The sequence below is a fragment of the Electrona antarctica genome (assembly GCF_951216825.1).
Source record: "Electrona antarctica genome assembly, chromosome: 3".
NCBI lineage: Eukaryota > Metazoa > Chordata > Actinopteri > Myctophiformes > Myctophidae > Electrona > Electrona antarctica.
Window position 1 is genome coordinate 50,692,674 of NC_136808.1, and position 15,754 is coordinate 50,708,427.

The 15,754-nt window shown below is 40.9% G+C and overlaps 1 protein-coding gene across 2 annotated transcripts in view; it reads right to left on the reverse strand.

The window, feature by feature from the left end:
* The window catches only part of mrvi1 (murine retrovirus integration site 1 homolog), a 58,682-nt gene extending 56,533 nt beyond the window's left edge, over positions 1-2,149 (reverse strand). The window contains exon 1 of one of the 2 annotated variants that reach the window (XM_079497079.1): positions 2,058-2,149. The gene's annotated coding sequence lies outside the window, so the exon portion shown is untranslated. The remainder of the gene's footprint in view (positions 1-2,057) is intronic. The other variant, XM_079497080.1, reaches the window with a different exon arrangement.
* Positions 2,150-15,754: the final 13,605 nt, after the last annotated feature.

Consider the following 15,754-nt stretch of genomic DNA (forward strand, 5'->3'; position numbering starts at 1 on the left):
ATCTTTGTAATCTATTTTTGCTTGTTTCAGTTTAGATCTTAATTCACATCTTTTTTCTCTAACTAACTCAACATTACCATTTTTAAAAGCACGTTTCTCACGAATGCAACCCTTCAGATCACTAGACATCCATAAATTGTTATTAGGAAATATTTTGACAGATTTAGTTCGCATGATTTTACTTTCATTAAACAACAGATAGTGAGTTAAGAAATAGCCAGTCAGTTGTTTCCAACTCGCATCTCATTTCCTTACAGTCCTCTCCTCTGTCCAGGTCACTATTTCCTTGGTCACTGTTTTTTCCCGTCTCAGTTTAGCCCTGTAGCTGTAGGTGTATGACATTATGGTCAGACTTCCCCAAGGCAGGCCTGCAGGTGGATTTGTAGGCGTCTGGTATGTTGCCATAACACTTGTCCAGGGTGCGTGCCAGGCGGGTCGGACAGTCCACGTACTGGTGTAGAGTGGGCAGGTGATCGGACAGTTCACAAGAGTTAAAGTCCCCTAGCAGCAGAACGGGTTGGTTAACTGCGCGGGACAGAGCGTTGTTGTAGCACTCGGCTATACTGGCCGCAGCCCCCACAAAATCCGGCCCAGGTACATAGGCCAGTATGATCGTAATCTGGCCAAACTCTCTCGGGAGGTAGAATGGACGAAATGAGACCACCAGGATTTCATAGTAATGTACAAGCCACCACCAATAGATTTCCGTGACGTATTAGTGTCTCTGTCAACCCGTATTATTGTGTAACCCGGCAGATTTGGGTCTGACATATCCTCCTTCAACCAACTCTCTGTAAAACAGATGAGGTTGCTCTGTCTGAATTCGTTGTCGTATATAACTTTAGCGACCAGTTCATTCATTTTGTTGCTCAAAGAGCGGACATTAGAAAAAGTTATTACCGGCAAAGGATGTCTGCTGCCGCGCCTCCTTAATCTGGCTCTCACTCCACCTCTTGATCCTCGTTTCTTATCTTTATTCCATTTTCGCGTCCCGGTATTTTTAAGTTGTGGATACTTGTCCAGTGAATCCAAAACAGCGTCTCGTCGTCTCCTGGTTTGCCTGGGTGACTGAGCGATAACAGCTGATCGCGAGTATAGGCGAGGACGCCGACTTTTCCGTGTAAACTTCATATTTCAGTGATTAAACAACTGAGGAGGCACACAGCCAGGCACAGTATCATGCCGACGTTAAACTTCATTTTGCCACAAAGATAATTGGGGTGCGATTGCTTAGGACAACATAAAAAACAGCAGACGAGACAGACAGATGAGACACTGGGTCTGATAGACTATCAGTATCAGCTTTATACCATGGCTGCCAGGGACAATAAAAGGAATGAGTTGAAGTCTGGTGGAAGGTTAAAAGAAGCCACTCACTTAAAGAATGGTGGCTTTGAAAAGCTTTTAGAAGAACAAGAAATAAACTTGATACGGAGCACCTAGGCTGCTCCGTATCAGTTCGTCTGTGGTACATTCAGGAAGTATATTCATTTTTTATTGGATGATGTACGACGACAAGAGCGCCCCTCACTTCACACGGGTGTGATTATTTTTGTTTTTTAGGCCTTAATGTAAATATCTGTTTCAGATAGTAGTTATAATCATACTATAATTCAGTCAATGTCTGAATGTGTGTCTGTCTGTCTGTCAGAAACACCGCCATATCTCCTCACCGCCTGCACCAATCGCTCCCACTTTTCACACAGGCATTGACCATAATAATATGGAGGTCTTAACAAAGCCCTTTTTCCAATTTAACAAATTATAAATTAATAATGAATTTATTAGTGAATTAAAAATGCGAAAATGCACCCAGGGCGCAGCGGCCACAAGGGGGGGGGGGCAATATCTCAAAACGGGTAAGGGCTAGTATAATATAATATAATATAATATAATAATAATAATAGATGGCCTATTCATACTCCAGTTTTAGGTGATAAGGTGACCACTGGAAACTACAACATGACGTCACACCGCGGTGGTCACCTCACCGCTCACAGCAGAGTATGAATAGGCCTTAAGTAGAAAACAGTATTTATTTAACACTAACATCATACCTTCTGGCAGTGGAGGCTCACTGGTGGACGATGGAGGATCACTGGTGGACGATGGAGGACCACAGGTGGAAGGTGGAGGCTTAGTGGTGGAGGGCGGATGCTCACTGATGAAGGGCGGAGACTCACTGATGAAGGGCGGAGACTCACTGATGAAGGGCGGAGACTCACTGATGAAGGGTGGAGACTCAATAATGAAAGGCGGAGACTCACTGATGAAGGGTGGAGACTCATTGGTGGAGGCTGGAGTCTCACAGGTGGAGGATGAAGGTTCTTTGGTTGATGGTAGAGGAGCACCGCTATCAGTGATCACAGACACCGGGCAGGAACCCCTGTCTCCGTCTCTAATGTCTAATTCAGACTCGGCTGCAGAGCCACTGACATCTGGTCCAACATCAGTTGATTGTCTGGGACAAAGAGGCTTCAGAGAAATACAGAGATTCATATATTATAGATCACCGTCTTCAATATGAATTAAAATAGAGAACAGACAGACTGTGAAAGATTGGAGACTTCCCTTAGAAAATATACTAAAACGACAATATTATGCTGCTACCTGCAAGTACTAGTATTGGTGTACTAACTACTACTACTACTACTAACCACATGAACTCTAGTATTCCTCTATAGTAGGTGAACATTGAGCAACAATAAATGTAGTGAACAATCAAGCTCAAAACACACATGGCATGTTGTGAGGTTGTTTATTTTCTCCCTCATTGGTTTTCTACACGTACGCACACACAGTCTCACGCACACACACACACACAGTCGCGCACAAACACACAGTCGCTCGCACGCACAAACACACAGTCGCGCGCACGCACACACACACACACACACACACACACACACACACACACATTTTACCTAGTTTTATTTAACACATTGAGGGGCGCTATCCCCTCCTATGTCCAGCTTTTGATGTCTGTCCACAACCTTTGTCCTACACAAACATTAAATTCCCATTGACAATGAATGGAGAATTTTACTGTCTGAGCAAATTGACATATAGGGCTATATTTTGTGTCACCCCTTACCCATTATCCCTAAACGTATTTGAATTATTTTGTACTATTTTGAAAAACCTTTTAAAGTAGTTCAAATAGCTGATCTACAAGCTCACGACGTGTTGATGTAGATCAGCTAGTTGAACTATTTTAAAATGTTTTTCAAAATTGAAAACAAATGGCAAATACGTTTGGGGATAAGGGGTAAGGCCCTATCATGTGGCACATGATAGGGCCCATAGTGTCTATTTGATGTCATGATGATGTACGATGATAAGAGGTGTGATTTTTGTCTATGCATTTTAAAATCCTACAAACTGATGCAATGCAGTATATTTACAGCAGAGCTGTAATATAGTTATGGTAATGATCTTTTTCACCAATCACCTAATTGTTTGTCATTATTTTACAGCAATGGGAAAAAAGGCAATTTTCCAACCAACACAAACCTGAAGCTGTCCTTCCAACGTGGCCTCCTGAGCGGCCAGCTGCTCCTCTGTGTCCGTAGCTTTGCCCAGAGCCTGCGCCACCGTCCGAGTCATGGTCTCCATCTTCTCCTTCTCCCGACAGACCTGCTTCTCACTCTGCCTCACCAGCTCAGCCGTTTCCAGGGCACCACTGACCATAGCCTCCATCCTCCTTAAGGTCACAAGGAGTCCATCTGACATCACTGGAGTCTGGTTCTCCTCTGTGGCTGATCGGGCTGCTTTCTCAGTAGGCGTTTCTGTGGACACCGCTGCATTCCTGTACTCCTTCGCTACATTCTCCCCAGTCCAGCCTTGTCCGTCTCTCCCAGTGTTGGTCTCCTTGTTACTGTGGAGGACTCCCATCTTGCCCTGAGACGCTTCACGCTCAGAAACACCCTGCTCTGCAGTCCTCAAAGCAGCCTGTAGGTGGCAGAGTTGCTCCCTCATATCGCTGATAGTGCGCTCTGCTTGCTGGAGCTTGGCTTGTGTCTCAGCCACGGCCTGGTTAGTTTGGTTGTCTTCTGTTCTCAGCTTGGCTTTTGCTGCCTCCAGGCTTAGGGTTCTCCGCCAGGTCTCTACAGCCTTGGCCTCAGGGGTCTGGGTCTGTTCCTCAGTCTGGTTCTGCCTTCGCTCCTGTTCCCGAACCCTCCACTGCTCCTCCACCTTTTCCCCTCTCTCCTCCCACACAGAGTTCTGCAGGTTCAGCTCTCTCAGCCTGAAACCACCACCCCCAGTTCATAAACAACTGCCCCTACACATTGTTATGTCTGTAGTCACGGAGAGCTCCTAAAACTGCACTTATACTTGATAGTTTCTCAGAAGACAGTAAAGGACAGTAATGGTTAATGGTTGCATAACAGAGATTTCCATAAACACTGTCTAACAGCAAAACAAGTCTCTCTTTTTATTAGGCTGGGGTAATTTCTCAGAACATGGTGAATAATGCCAATGACTGTGACATCCAATCTGTTACCATAACAGGAGAAAGGGAGGTAAAAACTCACATACACTTTGACAAGCTGCTGTTTTATGTTGTCTGGTTGCTCGTGGCTGTGTGGGTAAGGCGTCTCCTGTGATTCAACGGAACCAGTACAATACTGTGGATGAAAATATAGGCATAATGAGGACATCTGACTGAAAAAACAAAGCAATACAAATGTAGTAATAACAACAACAATAATAGTCAGTCATGTTGTTAATTTTATTTGACATGGACATCACAATCACTTCCAAAGTCTCTCCCCTTCACTGAGAAGGCAGACTTGAGTTCTTACACATGGGAACAATACAATCAGCATTTATTGAAGCTTGCTGCTCTAATAGAGCTCTGACATCTAACAACCGCTCCAGAAAACAGAGGTGATTGGTGAAACATGATTCTATCAACATTTAAGAAATCATTTGATATTACAAAAAAAACATTTGGTAAAAAGGTTGAGTTTTCTTAAAATGCCAGAGCCATCTTATCGGTTCCATGATCTTTATAGTCTGTGTGCATATTGATGTTTAGGTTTTAAGAGGGTTTGAGACCTAATATGTTTTCATGTGCTTAAAATGAATTAGCATCCTCACTGAATCTGCACCCAGCATACGCCTGTATCTTCTCAGACTGTCAACTTGAGGTGAGTGAGCCTTACAATTTAAAATTTAGCAGACGCTCTTAATCCAGAGCGATTTACATTAAGCAATAACAAAGCGCATGGCATACATCACATACATAAAAAGTAGTTATCATGAAACATGCGTAAGCTAAGAACGCAACAGTGGAATATCTATATATATAAACTATATATACTATACTATATTATACTACATGTACTATAAAGTGCTACATAAAATGCAATTCTAGTGCTGTCTACGTAACGTGCTAAGTCTGTATAAAATGCTATCTAAGTCTACATAAAGTGCTATCTAAGGGGCTAGGGAAAGTCCTACGGCCATGATGGAGTCTGAAAAGGTGGGTTTTCAGACTACGGCGGAAGATTGGGAGTGAAGCTGCAGTTCTGACTGCAATGGGAAGTGCATTCCATAGTTTTGGAGCCAGAAGAGAGAAGAGTTTGGGACGTGTGGAGCGTTGTCCCGGCGTTTTTAGTGAAGGTACTTCCAGCTGCGTTGGCTGATCTGAGTGCGCGGGAGGGTTTCTCTTGAAGTGACTAATGTAACAACAGACTCAGATGATGGGTCCACTTGTAAGTAAGTAGCCTTGCCGAGCCATGAGGCCCATAGGGCAGGAGCCTATCTCCTGTTTCTGTAGCGTGAGGCAGCTTGATGTACAAGTACACCCCCTGGACATGACGCTAGTATGTCGCAGGGACTTACCCCCAATCCAACCCTTGCTGCTGAGTGTCAAGCAGGGAGGCACTGGGTCCCATTTTTTAGTCTTTGGTGTCCACTTGAGGACATTTTAACTCTCTCGTCTCATAGATTGGCTATTTTTGCTATTTTTGTGTATAACTATAAGTTATATAAGTTAGTGTACCTTTTGTATATCCTGAATCTCAGTCTGCAGAGAGCGGTAATTAGGAGGATCAACATTCCTTCTAAAGAGACTCTGTGGACTTCTGGAGTGTCTGTGAAACCTGACAGATCAGGATCCCAGGAGAGAACATACAGTATTGATAAATACAATGAATGAATATAGACAATGATTAGGTGGAGAAAGAGTAACAGCAACCAACCATTTTGAAATTAGATACAACTACTTTGAACATATATATACCAAGCAGTTAATGATGTAAATAAGGAAATGGTAAATAATAGTAAATTAATTTCTATATTTCTAAATCAATCAGTACCTCAGAAGAACCTGCTGCGAATGTTCTTGTAACCTCTGTAGCTCTGATTGCAGCCCCTTCAATGGCAGAAATAAATTATAATACATAATAGTTTAAATACAACCATGGCATAATGTTTTTTATCAAGAGACAGCAACTGACTAACATTTATTCATAGATTTTTAGGTAACAACACAAACATGCTACTACCGTAATTTCAAATAGATGTGTAGTTATTTATATCATTATAACATGTCAGCAAAGTTTGATCATGACAAAAATATATATTACATGCATTAAATGTAATAATAATAATAATAATGTTATATAATATTATTTTTCATATCACTCATACCTATTTTAGATAAACATACCTCTATGATGTCGTGATTTTCCACATGAGAGCTCATCATTTTAGCCATAAGAATGTCTCTCTACAAACATCAGAGATAAGTAAAACAAGTTGAAAAAATACAGAAATATTTTGTTGTGCATTGGAAGGTTTTACATACTACCCTAGAAGACAGACCTTTGAGATTTCTCTTTCTTTTAAAGTCAGCATAACAAGAGTGTCCTCAAGTTCTGCCTGTGAACATGAAGAGAAAAGACTTGTCTTAGAGACAGAGTGAGACAGAGACCCCTTTTCCACCGGTTGGTTCTCAATGGGAACCGGTTCAGTTCTTTTTCGTTTTTGGTCCATGAGCCAGAGCTCCAACATTGGTGGGCAAACTATACCCTATATTAAATTGTTTATAGGATCAATACAAGTAAATTAATATATGATAACCCTTACACAGTATAGTAGCTTCTTCATATTTTCGATTATTTTGCATATTTTCCTACATAATGCCTCATTTAAAAATGTAAAATTTGTAATACAATAGATCATTGTCTTCGTGTAAGTACTCAATTGGGGAAGTTTCATGGTGATAACAATCTAATATAGGTATGGTTTTGCCCACTCAATTCATAATTAGCGTTTCAATTTTGGAGCTCTGGCTCATGGACTAAAAACCAAAAAGAACTGAACCGGTTCCCATTGGGAACCAACCGGTGCAAAAGGGGCCTGAGAGACAGACATTTTTAAGATTTCTTCTTACCCCCAGTTCAGCATTTTCCTTCCTGAGTTTGTTGACACTGTCGTCAGAGCATGTTCTTTCAAAGGACAACTTTTCATTCTGTGGAAATGATGAATGCTATTGTTGTATCATACATAAATAACATAAACGATGAAAGCTATTGTATCATGAATAAATAACATAAATGATGAAAGCTATTGTTGTATCATACATAAATAACATAAACGATGAAAGCTATTGTATCATGAATAAATAACATAAATGATGAAAGCTATTGTATCATGAATAAATAAATGATGAATGCTATTGTATCATGAAATGATGAATGCTATTGTTGTATCATGCATGAATAACATAAATGATGAATGCTATTGTATCATGTATATCATGTATCATGTATTATTGTATCATGTATTATTGTATCATGTATTATTGTATCATGCATAAATAACAATGGAAAATCAAGCACGAGCACCTTCCTCTCTAAGACTTGATCAAGCAAAATTTGAAATAAGTAAAAGCTACCTTGTCTTCAACAATCCTTACATGAACTTTCAGGCTTTCGAGTTCATTGCTCTAAGAAAAGGAAAACGTATTATAATTATTGGGCAGACATCCAATTGTTGTATGACGTTGCACTTTGAGTCGTGTGTGCATGCAGTACCAATTTGGTGCAGCTGGTCTGTGTGCGGTTAGCCCTATCCTGTGCCACCCTACAGGAATGGCGGGCCTCCTCTAGGTCCTCTGTTAGAGACCTGGTTCTCGTCATCACTGACCGCTGGGAGCTGCATGGGGGGGGGGCATCATCAACCAGTCAAGAGATCAGTGTTAACCCATTTTGGACTGAGGTCGATTAAAAAAAAGGCTTCTAAATCCTAACATTTTTCTGAAAAACCTATGTTTCTATGTCAGTGGTGCTCAACCTTTTTCATGTCAAGAACCCCCAGAATTATCTCTATTGGGCCACGGACCCCCATCTCAAAATATGTAGTTCCAGGGATCCCCAGAAGCAAATATTTTAGTTAAAAATGTTCACTCTGAAATATATATTCAATGATTTGCGCCACATTTTAACGATTTTTCAAAAATAGCAGACCTACGAGCTTGTAGGTTGCGCGCCACTCGCTATGAGCTTGTAGATCTGCTATTTTTCAATAGCTAAATTATAACATAATGTTTAAAACAATGTTTTTTTTTTAAAAGAGTGCAGAGAGGCTCAATCTTTCTTATGTATTGTCTGAAGAGAAATAAACAATGAAACCGTTATAACAAAACCTTATCCCTCAGCAATACTGAGCTATTCACCTGTTCAGCTTGACACGTAGCTCACTGATCTCCACAGAGAGCTGCAGGTTGGTGTCGTCACACTGTGCCACTGTTCTTAACAGAAGGTTGTTCTGTTCACTCAGTCTGTGATGGTCGTGCTTCAATTCAGCCACAGTGCGCAACAGATTGTTTGCATCACTGAAGAAAAATAAATAATTAGACGTATAGCATGAATTAACCACAGTGTGAGGTTGTATATTAGTTAGTTAACTTGAGAGGGACAGAAGGAGTAACTGACCAGAAGCACTGGCCCCTCTCTGAGATAACAGGATTGATTTGAGGACTTGAGAAATCCAACCCTGAAAGTAAATCAATATTATGGAGGGAATAGGGTTGGAATCTAACAGATCCATTCCCAGAAATACACCTGAGCAGAAATGCCTACCATGTATAGACACTATAAAATACACCTCAGAAAGGCCTACCATGTATAGACACTATAAAATACACCTCAGAAAGGCCTACCATGTATAGACACTATAAAATACACCTCAGAAAGGCCTACCATGTATAGACACTATAAAATACACCTCAGAACGGCCTACCATGTATAGACACTATAAAATACACCTCAGAAAGGCCTACCATGTATAGACACTATAAAATACACCTCAGAAAGGCCTACCATGTATAGACACTATAAAATACACCTCAGAAAGGCCTACCATGTATAGACACTATAAAATACACCTCAGAAAGGCCTACCATGTAGAGACACTTTGGAAGGGTCTGGCCAAGATACATGATTGTCATCCATATCAGTGCTGGAAAATATGAACAATCATAGGTCTCTTGCAGATGTGAACTCAACAACAACTGATAACAAAATGGCAAATATGAATGAAAATATGGATCATTTACATTTATAATGTTGAGTAAACTATACTAGACAACATCAACGATTTAATCCAAAATCCAACTTGAACCACTAAAACATCCAGCATTTATGACATATACTGTGCACTAATTATAAAATTCGGTTTGTGGTAGTGTGTGAATGTAGCTCTGCTGTAGGTAGAGATGTGGGGAGTGACTCATGGGAGCAGTGGCAGGTGCTTGTCATCGCATGGCATAAACAGGTCGGGAACTGGAATCGTTGAAACTGTATCGCTACATGGGGAGAACATTTGTAATGATAGACAATGACAGATAGAGGCCCTCCCTGAGTGTATGTGGGGATGGCTGATTTATCAAAGCCCGGTCGGTCACCCATGGTAACAAGCTGGGTAGCCGGAACTTCCAGGAGAGCCTTGTTTGCCGATCTAAGGCTCTGCCTTGGCCTATGAGGCTCCAGCATATTTTTAATGTGGCTTGGGGCCAAGCCATGCAGTCGGGGCTTTAAAAGTGGTAATTACATATTTAAAATCAATCCTAAAGGACAGGAGTAACGTGGTCACGCCTTCTGGGGGGGGGGGGGGGGGGGGGGAGGGTTTGGATTCCCTCTGCTTTGCATTTGCTTACCTATCCTGGCTACATTGGGCAATCCATTTCCTCATGGTGGAGTGAAATGTTTCCCTGCTCACAACAGGGTCCTGGCAGTCTGGGTCAAGCAAGCGTTGCAGGGCAGTCAACCCGTCTTGATCTGGACTCTGGCCCGTCATAGTCTGCAGGAAATGCAGGATTGTGGAGGCTAGAACCTCTCCTGATGGAAGATGACAGAAAATAAAAGAGGTAGGTTGCTAACCTATCTGTAATACTTGACAGATGTCTGGCAGCCATTTTTGGACTATTTTAAACAAAAATTCCCGGCTGAGGATGTTCAGGTGTAGGACAGCTGTCTAATAGTTAAATTATTCTTGTATGGCAGGTGATGATCTGTTTGAGAACATTGTAATGTAATGCAATATGATATAACCTTATTACCTTTATATTTTTATTTTACGTTATTGTGTGTCTGTTTTGGTCCTGTATTTCAGTCTTTTTTATTTACTTATTTTTCCCAAGGCGTTCTTAATGTATTGTATGCTTATGTGTAGTCTAGTGGTGTATATATGTATGTTGTTATGTCTTGTTGTGTGTAAAAGAAAACAATAAAAACAATTTAATAATAATAATACTTGACAGATGAGGATGACGACGAAGTGTGGGAGTCTTTTGTACCTGCAGTGTTTGTATTACATGAATCATATGTAATGTCAAGAAGCTGTTGTTCTGAGAATCCATTGTTTGTAATGTCCTCAAGCACCTCCTTCGGCTCAGGGCTAGGTGACCCCCACACTAAATATTTACAAATGCACAAGTTTAGATTATGAGATACTGTATAGTTTGGGAATGCATGATCAGCTGGTTCAAGTCAGCTCATAACATAACTCTGATATAATATCTCTGCTGTCAGAAAGACACCACCTAATTCCAAAATGTTACTTTTTCAGAAAAGGCTAAATATTTTTTCTTTTTCAGGAAATAAAGAAAACCATATATTTTGAAAACAAAGCAATACTGCCTAATCAAAGTTTTTGTTGTGACTTTATATATTGTCACTAGAGGGGGAGAGGAGTTAGCTGTTTTAGCAGACAGTTTGAGGGTCCAATGGAGTTAAGAGGTTTTGTCCGAAGTGCTTTTTAATACTTTCCATTCATTGATTCAATATAACCAACACACAGACTTAAAGGGTGTTCAATAGCACTGATCTATAAACCCACACACAGACGTAAAGGGTGTTCAATAGCACTGATCTATAAACCCACACACAGACGTAAAGGGTGTTCAATAGCACTGATCTATAAACCCACACACAGACGTAAAGGGTGTTCAATAGCACCGATCTATAAACCCACACACAGACGTAAAGGGTGTTCAATAGCACTGATCTATAAACCCACACACAGACGTAAATGGTGTTCAATAGCACTGATCTATAAACCCACACACAGACGTAAAGGGTGTTCAATAGCACTGATATATAAACCCACACACAGACGTAAAGGGTGTTCAATAGCACTGATTTATGAAACAACACACAGACGTAAAGGGTGTTCAATAGCACTGATTTATGAAACAACACACAGACGTAAAGGGTGTTCAATAGCACTGATCTATAAACCCACACACAGACGTAAAGGGTGCTCAATAGCACTGATCTATAAACCCACACACAGACGTAAAGGGTGTTCAATAGCACTGATTTATGGGGGGGGGAAGCAAAAATAAATGGTCATAGGTGCCGGTTTCCTCCCGACAGCAACGCATAATACAATTCCCAACATGGCATGTTATGCATCCCTATAACAAGAGAAGAGCAAAGTAACACCAGCTCACCTTCACTGATGTCAGACATTGGGTTTGGTTCTATGGAACCGACACCTGAGTCCATGGTGACTGTGAGGGCCTATCGCTGTGCTCAGCCAGGTTGAGAGTTGAGTCAGTTGACAAAACATCAAATATCTGAATTCCAGTAATAAGTCACTCAAGGCCATAACTCAAACTGCAGGCTACACAAAAGATGCAAAATGTATATCATGGATTTATTTAAAGCAAAAGATCTAAAGATGGTTAGAAAGAAATCAACTGGTTGAATATGTGCTAAATATAGGCTGCAGGCTGCAGCAGATAATGTTAGTTAATGCTTACTATATGTAGCCGATGCAATGGGATCCTGTCAGTTGGCTGTCTCAGAAGCTCCAGTCATCTTAGAGAGAGAGAGAGAGAGAGAGAGAGAGAGAGAGAAAAAAAAAATATATATATATCCCATTCAGGCCTGACGTCGAAATTTAAAAACAAATGTTTTCTAAATCATGACAATTTTCTGAAAGATTTGAGGCACATTTTAACGATTTTTCAAAAATAGCAGACCTACAAGCTTGTAGATCTGCTATTTTTCAATAGCTAAATTATAACATAATGTTTAAAACACCAAAAGGGGTTCCCGCCCAAAATGGGATATATATATATATATATATATATATATATATATATATATATATATGCCAGATGTCAGAGAATAGACAACACTCTCAATATACACAAGACAGTTTCCAATTCAACTTACTTTGATGAAAAAGAGTAACAAATCATGAAACAAAAATCTTACTTCTCTGTCTGGAGCAGTTCTTCTGTTCTGAAAACAGTCAAAATCTTCAGATCAGTCAGAATAAATACAATTCTAGATATAATGTGGTGCCTATCTGGCCCATGTATATTGCGGTTATCAGAGAAACGTGCTTGGTTTTACTTCACATCAAAAACAGCTGACATCCCACCCTCACCACAGCACTCACCCCCCACTCCCTCCATGGTCTCTTCTCTTCCTCCTCCCCCTCCCACACCCCACCCTCACCACAGCACTCACCCCCCACTCCCTCCATGGTCTCTTCTCTTCCTCCTCCTCCCACTGTTACTAATGAATGCCTCGTTTGTCGTGAACGATACATGTTGTCAGCTTGAAGATCTGCTCTCTTCAGCAAGCCTCAAATCTTGTGCGTTTTTAATTAACATTCATCACTTAAAGTAAACATATCAAACATAGCACACATGTTAGGCAAAGAGGTTGCTGCATAAAGTCACTGAAAGGTAAGGTGTTGACAGCAAAATTACATTCTTTGTAATGCAATAGATAGATGGTCTTCCTAAAAGACCTATCATTTTAGGTCTTCCTAAAATTGTCTATGGTACACATATGGTACATATATATATATATATATAAAATACATTTAGTTACTTGACAAGATTTCTCCTGTGTCTGTGCCAAAAAGTGCATTTTATACGTGTGGTGGGGGGACTCATAGTGCGTCCACTAGGGAAAGTAGGCTTTTTACTGTAACTTTTGAAATGTGCTCTACATGAACATTAATATACCATTAATATTAATGAATTTAATATTATATTAACATTAATTCTTAACTTAGTGAAATCCACTGGTACTCAGGTCTTTTATTCTTGCAGAATACCAATCCAATACTAATCTCTCAAGAGTCAAGAAAGACTCTGCTAACTGCAGAATGAGCACCATCTGCCCTAATCATGTAATGATGTTATTAGGAACAAGCACAGGATCCAGGAGGAAGTGGACTTTAAGAAAGTGGAGAAGCAAAACAGAGTTCCTGTTTCTACACAAAACAGGAGGTGGTGACTAAAACAACGTGATTTTTTCCTCCCCTTTCTTTTACTGAGTGGGTTCCCAAATTATCATGCATGACAATCATGATTGCATGAGGCCCAGGTTATCATCTCACCTCTGGTTACTGGTCCACCTAGGCAGAGATGACTGGTCCACCTAGGCAGAGATGACTGGTCCACCTAGGCAGAGATGACTGGTCCACCTAGGCAGAGATGGCTGGTCCACCTAGACAGAGATGACTGGTCCACCTAGGCAGAGATGACTGGTCCACCCCTAGGCAGAGATGACTGGTCCACCTAGGCAGAGATGACTGGTCCACCTAGGCAGAGATGACTGGTCCACCTAGGCAGAGATGACTGGTCCACCTAGGCAGAGATGACTGGTCCACCTAGGCAGAGATGAATGTGCCAGCAGGGCCAGACCCAGGCAGCCTTATAGCGGGGATATCACAGAATCTCCATTTGACTTGGGTTGGGGGTTGGGACGTCTTATTTTAGACATGGAGGGCGACAGGGCGTAGGACTGTGGAACAACAGCAGATTTGGGACCACTTCCTGTAGGAGACTTGAGGAAGAAATGTCAAGTTAGTGAAGAGAATTTTGAGGGTATTTAAACAGTGTCATCACTCATCAGAGGATTTTTTATTTTTTGAGTGGTGCAACCACTCCCTTACGGAGCTGTGTGTGTGGCTGGGTGGGTGCGTCTGAGCACGAAAACAGCATGGTTGTTTTTCACCACCTGTGCGCAACCGAACACACACAAACGAACATATTAACTGTATATATGGTGATTTCGGGTGTGCCAGTACAGTAGTGAGTGACAGTACAGTACAGTAGAGGGACCCCCACACGGTAACTGTCATTTCTCAACCGTTTCGGACGCGGGGCGGCTCGTCGTGCACCCTTTCCAATAAGTGTAGAATGGCGAATTTTGGCAGCACTCGTTGGTGCATGGCTGCTACCTGCTGGGACCACTATGCTTCTGTTCAGAGAAGTAAGCCAAAGATGGATACTGTTGGTGAACACCAGATGGCACCAAAAACATGATTTATATCCTATTTTACATTAACTGACTTTAGTAGTAACCTATTCCTGTGCTGTTCACACCTCGGAGAAATCAATCATAACTGGACAGACAATTTATGACGACACCATAAAAATACCAAAAATGGACAATTTATGAGTTTCAGTATAACTTAACTCTAAGAAAACAATCACAACATTTCTCTAAATACAACAGAATCATGAAAAAAATAATGCAGTATTTCTTATCACATCGTATGTCGGCCATCAACTTGCTGAAAATTAGCTTTTGAGACTCGTGCTGACCCAGAATCAGACCTTGAAAACAGACAGTACCTCCTACTATTTGTCACACTTAAGAGTTAAGAGTTCTATTTTTTTTTTTAGATACTTTACTTCCACCTGCCACTTCTTCTTTAGGCAACTGTCAGAGGGCACACATCAGCAATAAGGATGACTGCATAAGCTTATGGTGATAGAATATCTCCTGCCGTAAAACTTAAGGAAACAAATCCATAACCATGAAATAATAAACGATTTAGAAGAGTTTTAAGAAGCGAGCTCTTTTACTTGCGTACACCCCTATAGTTGGTACCAAGAAAGATCACATATTCTTACTTTGCTTGATGGAGCCAGTCTTGGAAGTATTTTCTGCAGGCACTGCGCTAGTCTTTGCAGTCTTCAGTGAAGTGTCAAAGGTTTTGACTGGAACTACCGCTTTGTTGGAGAATAGTGCCCAGGCCTGCCCTGAAACCATTTGGCTGCCGAACCCCCCACTGCCCCACATCACAATATGTTGGACCCCCAGAAATATATATTCAAAGATTTTAACAAATGTTCACGATAAAAGTAAAATAGCAGATCTACAAGCTCAGTGATGATGCGCTATGAGCTTGTATATCTGCTATTTTTGAATAGCCAAACTATAAAATAATGGTTTAAGTGGTTAAAATGAATTGACACAGA